General features: G+C 37.6%; 1 non-coding gene across 1 annotated transcript; it reads left to right on the plus strand.

Annotated features, from left to right (window-relative positions):
• Window positions 1–6,177: 6,177 nt before the first annotated feature.
• Window positions 6,178–6,307, plus strand: LOC115869888. Its single transcript, XR_004046414.1, has one exon. It is a non-coding gene; the product is annotated as a small nucleolar RNA SNORA20 (small nucleolar RNA).
• Window positions 6,308–15,044: the final 8,737 nt, after the last annotated feature.

Raw genomic sequence — 15,044 nt, forward strand, 5'->3', positions numbered from 1 at the left:
TCTCAAAGGAAGGGTAATAGTGTAGGGGTCTCCCGGCTTCACACATTCCCTCAATTTGTCTTTAATTAGAAGTGCAAAAATATCTTATTTATATCTCCTCCTTTAGTTCATTGTTTCCCTTGTCCAATTTACCATTCTCCCATTGACATTACTTTGATTCTAGAAGTAGTTCACAAAATCACAAAGAACTATACTAAGAATCACAACAAAAAATCACACTATTCACATTGCTTTTGTGATAATAGAGTTTGTTTCACTTGAGCAATAGTATAAAATTAAGTCATTTCATGTGTTGTTGGCAACACAGGGTCTACAGTATTTCCAGTGATCCAGAAATCCCAGGAGCTTTTCCTCTGGATGCTGTCATTCTCCAGGATGAACTAACGGCTTCTCTTTTGATATTTTTGGCTGAAAGAATCAAGGTCACCCCTAAGAAGTCCATCTCGTGGGCCTCATGCCTTTGTGTAATCACTCCCCGTTAGTGTGGGTACGACCCGGGCTTTGTTTCTAAGCACAGGAGATATGAATTATAACATGCATGTGAGATAGGGTAAGGGAACAAAGGGGGAGATTTGACCAGAGCACGGAGAAGATCATGACAACATCCAGGGACTATATTTCTCAGATCACCTTACAAGCCCCGAAGGAAATTCCTGAGAATCTTGTGCAGGAGGAAACCTTTAAAAACGCTTTGTATGCATGGGGGGCAGGAGGGGATAAGAAATATTGATGCGGGCATGCTGGCTGTAAGGTGTGTTTGCCTCCTTAGAGCAGTGTTCCCTTTTGTTGTGTGTAGATCTCTGTGGGTCAGAACCGACTCGATGGTAACTAACGGCAACAACAAGGAGCTAAATACAATTTTCTTGTGGCACTCTATGTCTTACAAATGCAAATCTTTCTCTTGCTAAGACAAGAATCCAAATTCTGGTAATCATGTTACCCATAATTCTAATACCTATCTTATGAGCAGATTCTTCTTAATGGCATTGACAGTGTACTGCTCTCTAGAGATATTTTCCTGGCAATGGCTTATGGGCAGCATCCAGCTGAGAGCTAGCAAGAAACTCAGGTCCTCATTTGGCAGCCTAGAAGTAATTGAAGGTTCTCCTCAAACAGGTGAACTAGTGAAATCAACCTTTCGTGACACCTCTCAGATTAGGCTGCAGCTCTGCCAGACACTTTAGTTGCTCCTTTGTGACACCTGGAAGAGGCAGTCCCAGCCAAATTGTGGCTGCATCTCTCCTTGCCAGAAGTTGAGATAGGTTGTTTTGAAACATGCCACTCCATTTTTAGCTACAATATTATACAGAAATAGATAACCAACACAATGTTGTTCTCATCTTCAGACGGTGTTGTTAATACTTATAGAAAATTTGTATTCCCTATAAATATCTGCACATAGATCTATTTCTCCATCCTCGTATATAATTATATTTGCATGTGTACATGACTTTATCTAGACTCTATAAATTCCCCTTGACTCCCAGCTATTTCCTCTATTTCCCTTGACTTTCCTCTTGTTCCACTATCATGCTCAGTCCCCACCAGAGTTTCAGCAATTCCTCTTGGTTACATTACCCTTGATCATGCCCTACCGGACCTCCCACACCCTCCTCACCAAGGTAGCAGAGGGACATTGAGCCTCCACTCAAGTACTCCCTCAATGCAAGAATACTTTTTTCTATTAAATTGGCATTCTATGATGCTCACCTTTCCTACACAACCGCTGAAGACAAAATGGGTGAATAAACAAATGAGGTGAAGAAAGCTGATGGTGCCCAGCTATCAAAAGATATAGCATCCGGAGTCTTAAAGGCTTGAAGGTAAACAAGAGGCCATCTAGCTCAGAAGCAACAAAGCCCCAATTGAAGGAGCACGTCAGCCTATGAAATCATGAGGTGTCGAAGGGATCAGGTGTAAGGCATCATCAGAACCAAAAATCTTACCATAGTGAATGAGGGGGCTAGTGTGGTGTGGAGACCCAAAGCCCATTTGTAGGCCACTGGACATCCCCTTACAGATGGGTCTCAGGGAGGAGATGAGCCAGTCAGTGTGCAATGTAGCAACGATGAAAAATACAACTTTCTTCTAGTTCCTAAATGCTTCCCCCCCACTATCATGATCCAAATTCTACCTTGCAAGTCTGGCTAGACCAGAAGATGTACACTGGTACAGAAAGAAACTGGAAACACAGGGAATCCAGGACAGATAGTCCCTTCAGGACCAGTGGTGTGAGTGGTGATACTGGGAGGGTAGAGGAAGGGTGGGTTGGAAAGGGGGAACTGATTACAAGGATCTACATGTGACCTCCTTCCTGGGGGATGGACAACAGAAAAGTGGCTGAAGGGAGATGTCGGACAGGGCAAGTAATGACAAAATAATAATTTATAAATTATCAAGCGTTCATGAGGGAGGGGGGAGGGGGGAGAGAGGGGAAAAATGAGGAGCTGATGTTAGGGGCTTAGGTGAAGGGTAAATTTTTGAGAATGATGAGGGCCATGAATGTACAAATGTGCTTTACACAATTGATGTCTGTGTGGATTGTGATGAGTTGTATGAGCCCCTAATAAAATGATTTTTAAAAAAAAGAAGAAAATCTGAATTCCCACAAGTACTGTCAGATGAGCACTCTGCTTTCCAGGATCAGCCCACTGAAGCAAGGAGGCTGTGACCTAGACGCACCCAGCCGCTTTTTGCGGGGGAATGTGAAGTCTGTGAATAAGAGGTCTGTAAAAATACGTTCCTCTCTTTCAAGTTGGTATGAATCTATATTCATGCTTGGGCTCATGATATTGCCTTGATTTGCACACTGGCACATGTACAGACAGCCATTTCATCAGTGATATTATTGATAAGAGTGGTTGAATCAGGATAACTTTTTTTGTCTCACATATACCCCACAAAGATAATGCTCTTCGATATTTTTCTCCTCTATTTTGTAGAGTTATCTTCTATTTTCTTTTCCCAAAATGTACTCCATTTTCCAGCCTAAAGTTTGTTTAACTCATCATGCTTAGTTTCATATAAAATTGTCAACATTTCAAATACACTGTCATATACATATTTGGATTACCTGTCATATACGTAAATTTTTACATACATGTATGATGAGTTAAAAGTACTCTAGTATAAATACATATTGTTTTAAAAGTACAAGGGGGCTTTAAAAATTGTGGAAATTTTACATTATCTATCAATTCCATTCCTCCACAAACTCTCTGAACCTTCTTCGTTTAATACTGTTGCAATTCAAGACTTTTAGTATGTATCATTCATTGAAAATGAGCAAAAACATTTAGGAACTAGAGGAAAGTTGTAGTTTTCATCATTGTTACATTGCACCCTGACTGGCTCGTCTCCTCACTGAGACCACTCTGCAAGGGGATCTCCAGTCGCTTACTAATGGGCTTTGGGTCTCCACTCTGCACTCCCCCCATCATTCACTATGGTAAGATTTCCCTCCCACTATCATGATACGAATTCTACCTTGCAAGTCTGGCTAGACCATAGGATGACACTGGTACAGATAGGAACTGGAAATACAGGGAATCCAGGGCAGATGAGCCATACAGGACAAGTGGTGTGAGTGGTGAAATAGGGAGGGTAGAGGGAGAGTGGGTAGGAAAGAGGGAACCAATTACAAGGAACTATATGTGACCTCCTCCCTGGGGGATGGACAACAGAAAAGTGGGTGAAGGGAGACGTCGGACAGGGCAAGGTATGACAAAATAACAATTTATAAACTATCAAGGGCTTATGAGGCAGGGGGGAGGGAAGGGAAAAATGAGGACCTAATACTGAGGGTTTAAGTGGAGAGGAAATGTTTTGAGAATGATGAGGGCAATGAATGTACAAATGCGCTTTACACAATTGAAGCGTGTATGGATTGTGATAAAAGTTTTATGAGCCCCTAATAAAATGATTTTTTTTAAAAAGAGAATGAGCAAAACACCCCACCAATCATCTAATTTTCTATCATAATGTTGTTAGGTGAGATCAAATCAGCTCCCACCCATATCAGCTCTATGTGCAACAGAATGAAACTCTGCACTATAATCGCAATGGTTCTTATGCCTGAGTTCTTTGATGCAGCCACTGCATCAATTTATCTCTTTAAGGGCCTTCCTCTTTTTCACTGCCCTTCTACTTTAACAAACATGGTGTCTTTCTTTAGGTATTGATTTCTCCTGGCAACATGGCCAAAGTATGTAAGACCAGTTCTTGACCTAGCCTCTTAGGAGCACTCTGGCCTTACTTCTTACAATACAGATGATTTTATCATTTTAGCAGTGGTTTCCTCATTTAAAAAAAGGTAAAATATAAACTCATCTGTATTGTGGGGCACAGCAGCTCCTCCTACCTATGTCAAGTATGAGAGAGTGAATGTATTTTCCAATGGGGATATATAATGGACATGCACGTCACAGAGCACAATATAAAAAAAGGCATGCATGTCATACAGCTAACAAATGCATAGTCAATGGGTAATATCATAAATGAGCAATATAATAAACAAGCAAAGAGCTGAGGCATTGTCTTGACATTGTGTTAGTTGACCTTGAATGCCCCTGACCCTGCTAATGGGTGAGTCATCTGTGATCAGTATCATCAAGGGATGTCAAACAGAGCTTGCTGTATTTTAGGGTGGATTGGTTATAGAACCTGATTGCTCTTATCCACGGTAACCCTCAGGCACAGTGAAGTAGCCAGACACAGGGACAAGCTATCTTTTATGATAGTTCCTTTATGACTATTGTGGGGGCACATTTTCAGCCTGGAGAATGTGTATTTGAAAACATTTCTATCTAGGATAATGAAGATCTTTCTCAAAATAGGGCTAGTTGTCCATGCCCAGTTAATAGCGTAGAATTAAGGCCAAATACTTTCTACCAAGGCCTTGGTTTACCACAGTTTATTTGTTCTTCTAGCAGTCCATTCTATATTCTATATTGTTAGTCAACATAATAGTTCAAAATAATAAATTATTCCCTTGTCTGTCTTTTTATTGTTCAACTGTCACATGCATATGAAGCCATTGAAAATACCACAACATGCCAGGTACATCTTAGTCCTTCAAGTGACAACTTGGATTTCTATCAAATACCAATAGGTCATTTACAGCAGATTTGTGCATTGTAAAACATTGTTTTAGTACTTGACTGCTACTTTCTTGCATGTTGATTGTGGACCCAAGTAAAATAAAACCCTTGACAACTTGAATCTTTTCCCTCTGTGCCAAGATATTGTTTATTTGTTGAATGTTGTGAAGTTTTTGTTTTGCTTTTCTTTACATTAAGTTGCTGTTTGTACTGATGGCTGTATTTTTTGTTTTTTAATCTTCATCAGTTAAGTGCCTCAAGTTCTCCTCATTTTAAGCAAACATCATTTTTTCTGCATATCACATCTTGTCAATGAGCCTTCCTCTAGTCCTGATACTACATTCTTTTTCATCAAGTCCAGCTTCTATGATTATTTTTCATCATACACAGTGAATAATGATGGTGAATGGAGACAACTCCGACAAAGACCTTCCCTGATTTTAAGCCATGTTTAAATGACTGTGTCTATGTGCAAATTTTGAATTTTCCATAGTTTGTTATGTTCCACATAGTCAAATGTTCTTGTATAGTCAGGAGAACACAGCAAACGTGTTCTTATCTTCTTCTTCTATTTTTTTTTTGTGTGTCTGATTCTGTACTTTCAGTCAAGATCCATCTGTGAAGTACAGTATTTTATTCCACAAACAAGGTAATGAAACAAAATTTGACTGTTGTTTATATTGAAAGACAAATATTCACTAGTGACAGATAAAATTGTTTTTTTGTTTTCTTACTGACATTTTAATATTTGCAAATATAGTGTTTTCCAGGAAAGGCACCTTTAAAAATACTGCAGGCTGTGAAATAAGGGTAGAGATAATTTATAATTTTGTATGTTTTACTATTATGAATATAGAACTATGATTTTTTATTTATATATATTTTATACAATAAGAAATAAGAAAAAGTCAATGTTATCTTCATTAGTTTTTAAATTCCTAGTACAGTATTTGACCTAAAGATAAAAATTTTATAAATATACATATATATTTAAACCTGAAAAATTTATGTTAGTATTACATGATTTTAATTCTTAAGTTCTCTAAATGTCAATTTACGTTTAGAAATATCCAAATGCTTTCCCATTGATTTGCTGCTATTGTCTGTCAGTGATATGAGCAGTTATACGCATGGGATAAAATATAAGAGACCCTTGCAAATTGAGATGAAAATAATCATTTTCTCTCTTCTGCATGGTCTGAATATCGGGAGGAAAAAAAAAAAGAAAAAGAAATATCCAAAGCATCGTTACCTTGTGCTTAACTATTGATAACTGTGCACTTTGATCTCTGGTAGTCAACATATCTTTCCTTTGTAGTCTCATGTTGATTCCTCTTTTTGTGTATAAAATACTTTTTTATATAAACACAGAGACCATTATGGAAAATTTAAATTCCTTTTAATAACATACCTAAATTCCCATTTTTGGCTCATCAATACCTTAGGAATATGTTTTTAGTCTTTCTTCTTCAAAATCCTAAAATATACCATCTCGTCTCTTCTCTGTAAATATCTCCTGATCTATGTATATGAATTGAATTTAATGAAGACTTTAGCTGTCATCCGTCACTATCCTCGTCATTTCCCATGGATCCCTTGAACTCTTTCCCTTTATTCCTCTCTCTAGGAACACTACTGGGCAGACTAAGTGAAACAGTACGGAAAATGACAAAAATACAAAACTCTCTTTACTCTTCTGTTGAAGTCTATAGTGACAGAGGGGGTCTTGGCTGTCAATCTTGAAAACAAATTTACTGTTCTATTTCTCAGTACTGCCAACTTGAAAAGATTTGAAAGCAGCTTCTGAAATTCCCCTGAAAGTCACAAAGATAAAGTACTTTTTCTCATCACCTATACTTCTCTTTGTAGGTACCACCTGCAAGAACCAGTCATAGTTCTTTGCCACTGTTCATATGTCAGTCTCCTCTACTCTACTGTCACTCTGTTGTACTGTGGTGAGTCACAAGTTCCTGTGATGCTAGGAATTATACCATGAGTATTGCAGATAACACCAAGGTCATGCATAGTGGATGGAATTAGTGGAACTTCCAGAATAAGATAGTTTCCAAAAAGAAAGGTTATGAATATCAATAGATCATTGTCTAATGCCCAGACAAAAAGGGCACCTTACGATGCAAAAAAACAAACCAAGCACAATGCTGTTGAGTCATTTCTGACTCATGGCAATCTCATAGGATCGGGTAGAACTGTCCCTGTTGGTTTCTGAGACTAATTCTTTATGGGAGTAGAAGTCCCTGTCTTCTTCTGGAGGAGCACCTGGTAGATCAACTGCAAACCTTGTGGATCACAGCCCAAAGCTTGACTACTATGCCACCAAGACTCCTAATCAAGTTGAAAGACATTCAAAATAAGATTGAGAAGTTCTGTCTCTTCAAAGGAGAGTCATTATTAATGACATGAGTATTTTTAAATTTCATTTAACAAGCATGTATTACCTATATATAGAAATCTTGGTGGTGTAGTGGTTTACATGCTTGGCTGCTAATCACCAAAGTCAACTATCAAATCCACTATTTCTATGGCTCAAAGATGAGGCTTTCTGCTCCTATAAAGATTTACAGTTTTACAAAACCAACAAAGACAGTTCTACCCAGTCCTATGGAGTTGCCAAGAATCATAACTGACCTATTGGCAGCAAGTTTTATTCTTATTTGCATATATATTGGGCTGCTATCTTCAAAATCAGCAGTTTGAAACCATAAAACTGCTTTCTATTCCCTTAAAGATGTATAGTCTTGAAAACCCCAAAGGCCAGTTCCATATTCTGTCCTCTAGGGTCGATATGAGCCAGAATCAACACAGTGACAGTCAGTTTGAGTGTGAGAAACCATCGGTATGAATTGCAACAAGTCAATGTAAAGAAGCCAAAATCCTCAAAACTGGGTCAATATATAACATGATAACAGACTAAATATGGATATTGTCAAGGATTTCATTTTACTTTGATCCACAATCAATGCTCACAGAAGCAGCATTCAGGAAATTAATTGAAATAGTGTATTGGTCAAATCTGCTGCACAGGCTCTCTTTAAAGTGTTGAAATGCTAATATGTCACTTTAAGAACTAAGCTGCACTTGACCCAAGTCATGGTATTTTAAATCAGCATATATGCATATGAATGCTGGGCAATGGGCAGTGAATAAGCAAGACTGGAGAAGAATTGAAGCATTTAAATTATGATGTTGGTTAAGAATATTGAATGCAAAAAAAAAAAAAGAATATTGAATGCACCATGCCAGAACAACAAATAAATCTGTTATTGGAAAAAGCATGGCCAGAATGCTCCTTAGAAGTAAAGATGGCCAGCTAGACTTTTTTTTTTTTCATGTTCCGCATGCTATCAGAAAAGACCAGTCTTTGGTAAAGGACATCATAGTTGGTAAAGCAGAGTTAGCATAAAAATTGACTCAGAATGAGATGGGTTGACACAGTGCCAGTCACAATGGGTTGAAACATAACAATTATGCAGATGGCATAAGACTAGGTATCTTCCTCTCTTTTGTATACAACACTGTTATGACTCACAACTGACTCAACAGCATTTAAGAACAACAACATAATTTGATAAAAGAAATTACAACAGTTTGTGCTCACCTGGGTTCTCTAGAGAAGCCAAACCAGTGATCTATCTATCTAGTACTATCTAGTGATAGATAGAGATAGAAATAGAGATAGAAAGATGAATACAGATATATGTGTTAGGCTGGGTTGACTAGAGAAACAAATCCACAGTCACACATGTTTAAGAAAGGCATTGTATTGAGAAGTAACTATATATATCAAGCCAACACTCCAGTCCAGCCCAGACTAAGTTCATAAGTCTGATATTAATCGATAAGTCCCTCTTCAGACTCATGCAGCTGCATGCAATGATGCCGAATGCGGGAAGATCACAGCCCACTGGGTGCACAGTCTTGTGGATCCAATGGCAGTGGAAGGATCAGAGGGCTCAATGGTCTCAGCATGGTGGCTTCCCTGCAGGAAGGTAAAAACAGAGTGAGAGGGGACATTCTCAGGACCCTCCGTATGAGAAGGCCATGCCCATAATGAGGCATCATCATGGTGTGACCTGATTGGCAGTCTAGACTCTACCTCTTCATTCTATTTATCAAGTTGACATGAAATTGTGTAACTACCACCATATAGATATTGATTAGATATAGATATTGTTATAACTGGTTTTGCTTCTCTAGAGAACCCAGCTAGCACAAGTTGTTGTAATATCAGTGATAGATAGATATCTATGTAGAGAAAATAGTTCACATAGTAGTACAAATAGTAAGTTTCAAGGCCAGTTTCAAGTCTGTGGGGGTCAGATGTTAGGCTGGAGGTGGCTCCTGACCTTAAAAACTGATGACCTTCCAGTGATGATGAGCCCAGTATGTGTAGCAATAACAAAGGCTGCAAGAGTTGGTTGTATACAAGGTCAGCAAGTTACCTTCCTAATTGAAGAGTTAAATAAGTCCAAGGTCAGCAAGTCAAATGGCAGGTCAGATTGCAGCCTGCTGATTGCCCCCTTGGATCTGCAGGCAATATGGCAGTCCTTTGGCTCAAATGAAAAAAAAAAAACCCCACAAAACTATAGTTCTATGTGATCCAGGCACAGTAAGATGCAAGAAAATTTCCATAGTATCTATTACATAGAAAACGGGCCACAACCATGGGAAAACCTCCTTTCTATTGCATCAGGATTGTGACCTGAGTAAGGAAGTTGTGTTCAAAGTTAATCTTCAAACTAATAGAGTGCTCATAGCAGATCCCAGTATGGTGTTGATTACATTGGGTTAGGTTACACAATGGGGAATTCCTAGACCTCAGATGTTAAACCACTGAGAATCCTCACAAAACCAAGTTGACACAAAATTAACTATCCCATAGTGACTGAAATTTTTTTACTAGCCTGGACAAGAATTTCTTGGAAGTCATTCATTGTCAATTAAAGTTCCTATTATCTTATTAGGGCTATTCACTATAATAAAAAGAGGGTTCTAGACATCAACCTTTTAGTGTTAGAAAGTAAAAACTACTCAGCTGCATACAGGAGTTATTTCTTATGATAAAAGGATACTTTTTGTGAGAGCAATGCCAGAGAGCAGAGTCAAAGGTGTTGGTGAATCATGAAACTCACCTCATCCATCAGAATTGCGTTCTATTAAGAGAGCTAGGTTAAAAGGCTCTGATATTAAGTGTACACTTGTATTTCAGAATTGCCGTGAGCTAGAGGCTGCTGTCTGCTGCAATTCTTCTTTTGGAAAGAGAGTGCTAATTGTCTCATCTCTGTCTGAGCTATATGTCTAAAAGCTAATTAACCATTTAATTTTTAATTATCCCTAGATGTATAACTTGAATTCATGGAATCTGATCCAAATTGAGTCCTGATGCAGATCACAGGTACTAGAATCCAACTCAAATGCTTACTGAAATGAGAGTTAATAGTCCTTGGGAGGGGGTTCATGGATTTTTTACATGTGAGGGCTATGTGACATTATGGTGAACAGTCTTGAGAGTTTACCCCAGAAATATAAATATCCCAGTATCTTACATAAAAATATTCTCGGCCCCTCTTGCTTGAACAATTTAATATGATAGCAATTATAGTCTATGACCCTTGCTTGTCTCCTTCCTGGCAAACCTGTGAATGTAAAATTCAGAACACTTTTGCTATAGACTTATTGACGATAAAGAGGCAGGAAAAGAAAGGCAGAGACAGACAAAGAATAAGAGATAGAGTCAGCTGGCTCCTAAGAAATATAGCCATCACATCTGTAGTGCCCTCCATAAAAGTTGGGGGCATCTGGCATCTTGTATCCTGTAAACAAACGTTAGTTTTGTCACAATATAATATGAAGTCAGAGATAATCTATTCCCTTGGCCCTTACCCAAGTTGTAACACCATAAGCAAACATTTTTTTATGATTATTAAGTCAATAGCTTTCTGCCTATTTGTTAAACAGTTTTAGATAACAAACAAACAATCTTGTATATAAATGCTTACCAATATCTTCTAAAATATACAATTTTTCTAATTCAAAATCATTTTATTTTTTATGAGTTATACTGCTATTGGAAGATATGTTTACATATTTAGGGGACTGAACGATTGTGAAGTTATTATACTTGATTTACTTGAAGTATCACATCATATACCACTTGGCTATGAGTGTTCACATTTTCATGATGCCATTTGACCTTTAAGACTTCAAACAGACACCTACTTGTCTAGGTTAATTTCAAGGCTGTCTGCATGGGGTCAGGAGAATTAACTAAAAGACCTTTGGCGCTTCCTTCCAGCTGTCAGATTCTATGATTAATGATGGCTCACTTGCTTTCATGACAGGACCTAATGGTGTTAACTCAATGTATGAAAAATCTGAACCTGCAATGCTCTTTTATAACCAATTGTACTTAGACAAACACCTGTGATATGCAGATGAAACAACTTTGCATATTGAAAGAAAGGAGGACCTGAAGACGTGCTGAGGAAGATCAGGGATTGCAGCTTTCTGTGTGGATTTCAGCTCAATGTAACGAAAACAAAATCTTCACCACTGGACCACTAGGAAGCATCATGATAAACCAAATAAAAAGGTGGAAGTTGTCAATGATGTCATCTTGCTTGGATTCACGATCAATGCTCATAAAGGCAGCATTGTATTGCATTGGATAAATCAACCAATCCTTCAAAAAGCTATCAAGACAGAGGACAGCTTTAAGAATATTTTTTAAATCATTTTATTAGGGGCTCATACAACTCTTATCACAATCCATGCATATGTCAATTGTGTAAAGCACATTTGTACATTTATTGCCCTCATCATTCTCAAAACATTTGCTCTCCACTTAAGCCCCTGGCATCAGCTCCTCATATTTCCTCCTTCCTTCCCTCACCCCCCTCCCTCATGAACCCTTGATAATTTATAAGTTATTATTTTGTAATATCTCACAGTCTCTTCACCCACTTTTCTGTTGTCCGTCCCCCAGGGAGGAGGTTATATGTAGATTAGCTTTAAGAATCTTAATAGCAGAATTTATACACCCCATCTTAAATTGTTACATATAATTATTTTCCAGTTCATATTTTACCCTGAATATATTCCTAGAGATGAAAGCACTTGAAGTTGTTTCAGGGGCCACAGAAGGAGTAGAGAGATAGATGGGGACATGGAAGTGAAGAGAAGGTGAGGGAGAGGGAGAGGGAAAAAGAGAATGAACATAATTGGCCTAGTAAAGCTATACCTTATAAGACATTGAGATCTCAAGAATATAAGAACCCTCAGAATAAAAAATAAAAATAATAGGAAAGAAAAAATATCTCCAGAAATATGATAAGCAGTAAATGAAAGCAAAAGAAGTACAATGTGTACTATTGAAAAAACTAAGAAAAAGTGTCCTGAGAGGGTAGCTATCTCACTAAAGCTAGCATTTGTGACCGGTAACAGAATTGAAACTGATGCTTACATTTTATTTTCCTTCACTATAGAATTAGTTCTCAACTTTCCTAATGCCACGACCTTTTGATAGTTTCTCATGTTGTGGTGACCCCCCCAACCATAACATTATTTTTCTTGCTACTTCATAACTATAATTATGAATCGGGTAACCCCTGTGAAAGAAGTTTGTTCCCCAAAGGAGTCACGACCCACAGGTTGAGAACCACTGCACTATAGGATACCACTAGGGAACTTTCATTACATTTTCAATAGAAGAAGGATGTGCATGTGCAAAGAGCTTTTCAGTATGCATTGGTAGGTACCCTTGCATTTCTGAGTCATAGAATTCTCTGTACAACTGACAGGTCTCACACTAGCTTCACAATTGTTCCCGCGATTGAGCTCATTGTTGCGGCCTCTCTGTCAACCCATCCTGTCAGGACTCTTCCTCTTCTTTGCTGCCCCTCTACTTTACTAAATATGATGTTCTTCTCCAGGGACTCGTCTCTCCTGACCATATGTCCTAAGTATGTGAAGTGAAGTCTTATGGTCATTGCCTCTAAAGATCATTCTTGTACTTGTTCTAACAGAAATTCATTTTTTTCCTTTTGCAGTTCATGGTACTTTTAATATTTTTCATCAGCACCATAATTAAAATGCATCCCTTTTCAGTTTTCCTTATTCCATGTCCAACTTTCACATGCATACAAGGCAATTGAAAATACCCCAGCTAGGGTGAGGAGTATCTTAGTCCTCAAAGTAACACGCTTACTTTTCAACACTTTAAAAACATCTTCTGCAGAAGATTTACCCAATGGATTGTATCATTTGATCTTTTGCCTGCTGATTTCATGAGCATTGGTTGTGGCCCCAAGGCAGACAAAATCCTTTGCAACGTCAAGCTTTTCTCTGCTTATGTTGATGTTACCTATTGGACCAATTGTGAGTGTTTTTGGTTTCTTTACATTATGCTGCAATCCATATTGACAGATAAAATCTTTGATTTTGATCAAGTGCTTCAAGTCCTCTTCGTTTTCAGCAAGCAAAATTGTGTTATCTGCATATTACAGGTTGTTCAAAAATCTTCCCCCAATTCTTTTTCATATCATCCAGCTTTTCTTATTATTTACTCAGCATACAGATTGAATAAGTATGGTGAGAAAATTCAACCTTTGCACACATCTTTCCTGATTTTAAACCATGTCATATGCACTTATTCTTCACCCACAAATGCTTCTTGATCCATGCACAGGTTCCACGTGAGCACAATGAAGTGTTCTGGAATTCCTTTCTTCTCAAGGTTATCCATAGTTTGTTATGGTTCATACAGTTTGAATTGTTTTGTATATTCAATAGAACACAAGTAAACAGCTTTCTGGTATTATCTACTTTGTGTCAAGATCTATCTTATGTCAGCAATATATCTCATACCTTCTACCACTTATACCTTGTTTGAGGTTCTCTTTTGAATCTGGCCTGAACCTCAAGCAGCTCCTTGTCAATGTACTGCTACAACCATTTTTGGATGAGCTTCAGCAAAATTTTACTTGCATGTGATATCAGTGATATTGTTTTATGGTTTGACTATAGTGCTTTTTGTCCTTTCTTTGGATTGGATACAAACATGGATCTCTTGAACATTATTGGTCAAGTAGCTTCAGATTTTTCAGCATAGTATGTATAAAACCAAATAAATGATACCATAAGATTTCTTTAACAGTAAGAAGGACATGAAAGGGAAAATGGAAATGTAGTAAACACAGGTGGAAAATGAGAAGAATGCCGCTACATTGTGGGATTGCAATAAATGCCAGCTATCAAAATGTGTATGAATTGTTGAATGAAAAAAAAATGGCTCAGTAATGTTTCACCCGAATCACAACAAAAGGTTGTTTTAAAATATATGTAAAAAGCAGTTTCAATTTTTTTCATAATAACAAACTAATCATCATATACATAGGCACTCTAATGGAGATGATTGTAATGAATAGTTGACTCACAAAAGGAAACATACAAACAGGAAAGCTATATATTAAAATGTAATATTTGAATATTTTGTCCTGGGATATAGTGCTGTTCCATAGTATTCTGACAATTCTAAGCATTGTCTTTAACATACCTTCTATTAACAGCTTGTTTTGATGCCATGCAGTTGGTTCCGAAATATAATGACCACATCCACAAGAGAACAAAGCACTGTCCATTCCTGAAGACTTCTCACAACTATTCCTATGCTTGAGTCTATTGTTGCAACCACCGTGTCAATCTGGAACTGCTATCAGAAACATGTTTTCATGAATAAAGAGGATTAATGATCAGATGAAGGTGAAAAAGGTAAATATATAGAATTTCTTCATGCCTTGAGGTATAACTGTGAAAATTTAGCTTTGAAAGGAACCAATGAAATTTGCATTTTCAAATTTTTACATAGTTTGACACTCTCTGGGCTAGGACAAGAAACAGATGCTGCTACTACAAATTACAACATTTATG

The sequence above is a fragment of the Echinops telfairi genome, unplaced genomic scaffold (genome assembly GCF_000313985.2).
Source record: "Echinops telfairi isolate 266 unplaced genomic scaffold, ASM31398v2 ScPeMD7_60;HRSCAF=208, whole genome shotgun sequence".
Taxonomy (NCBI): domain Eukaryota; kingdom Metazoa; phylum Chordata; class Mammalia; order Afrosoricida; family Tenrecidae; genus Echinops; species Echinops telfairi.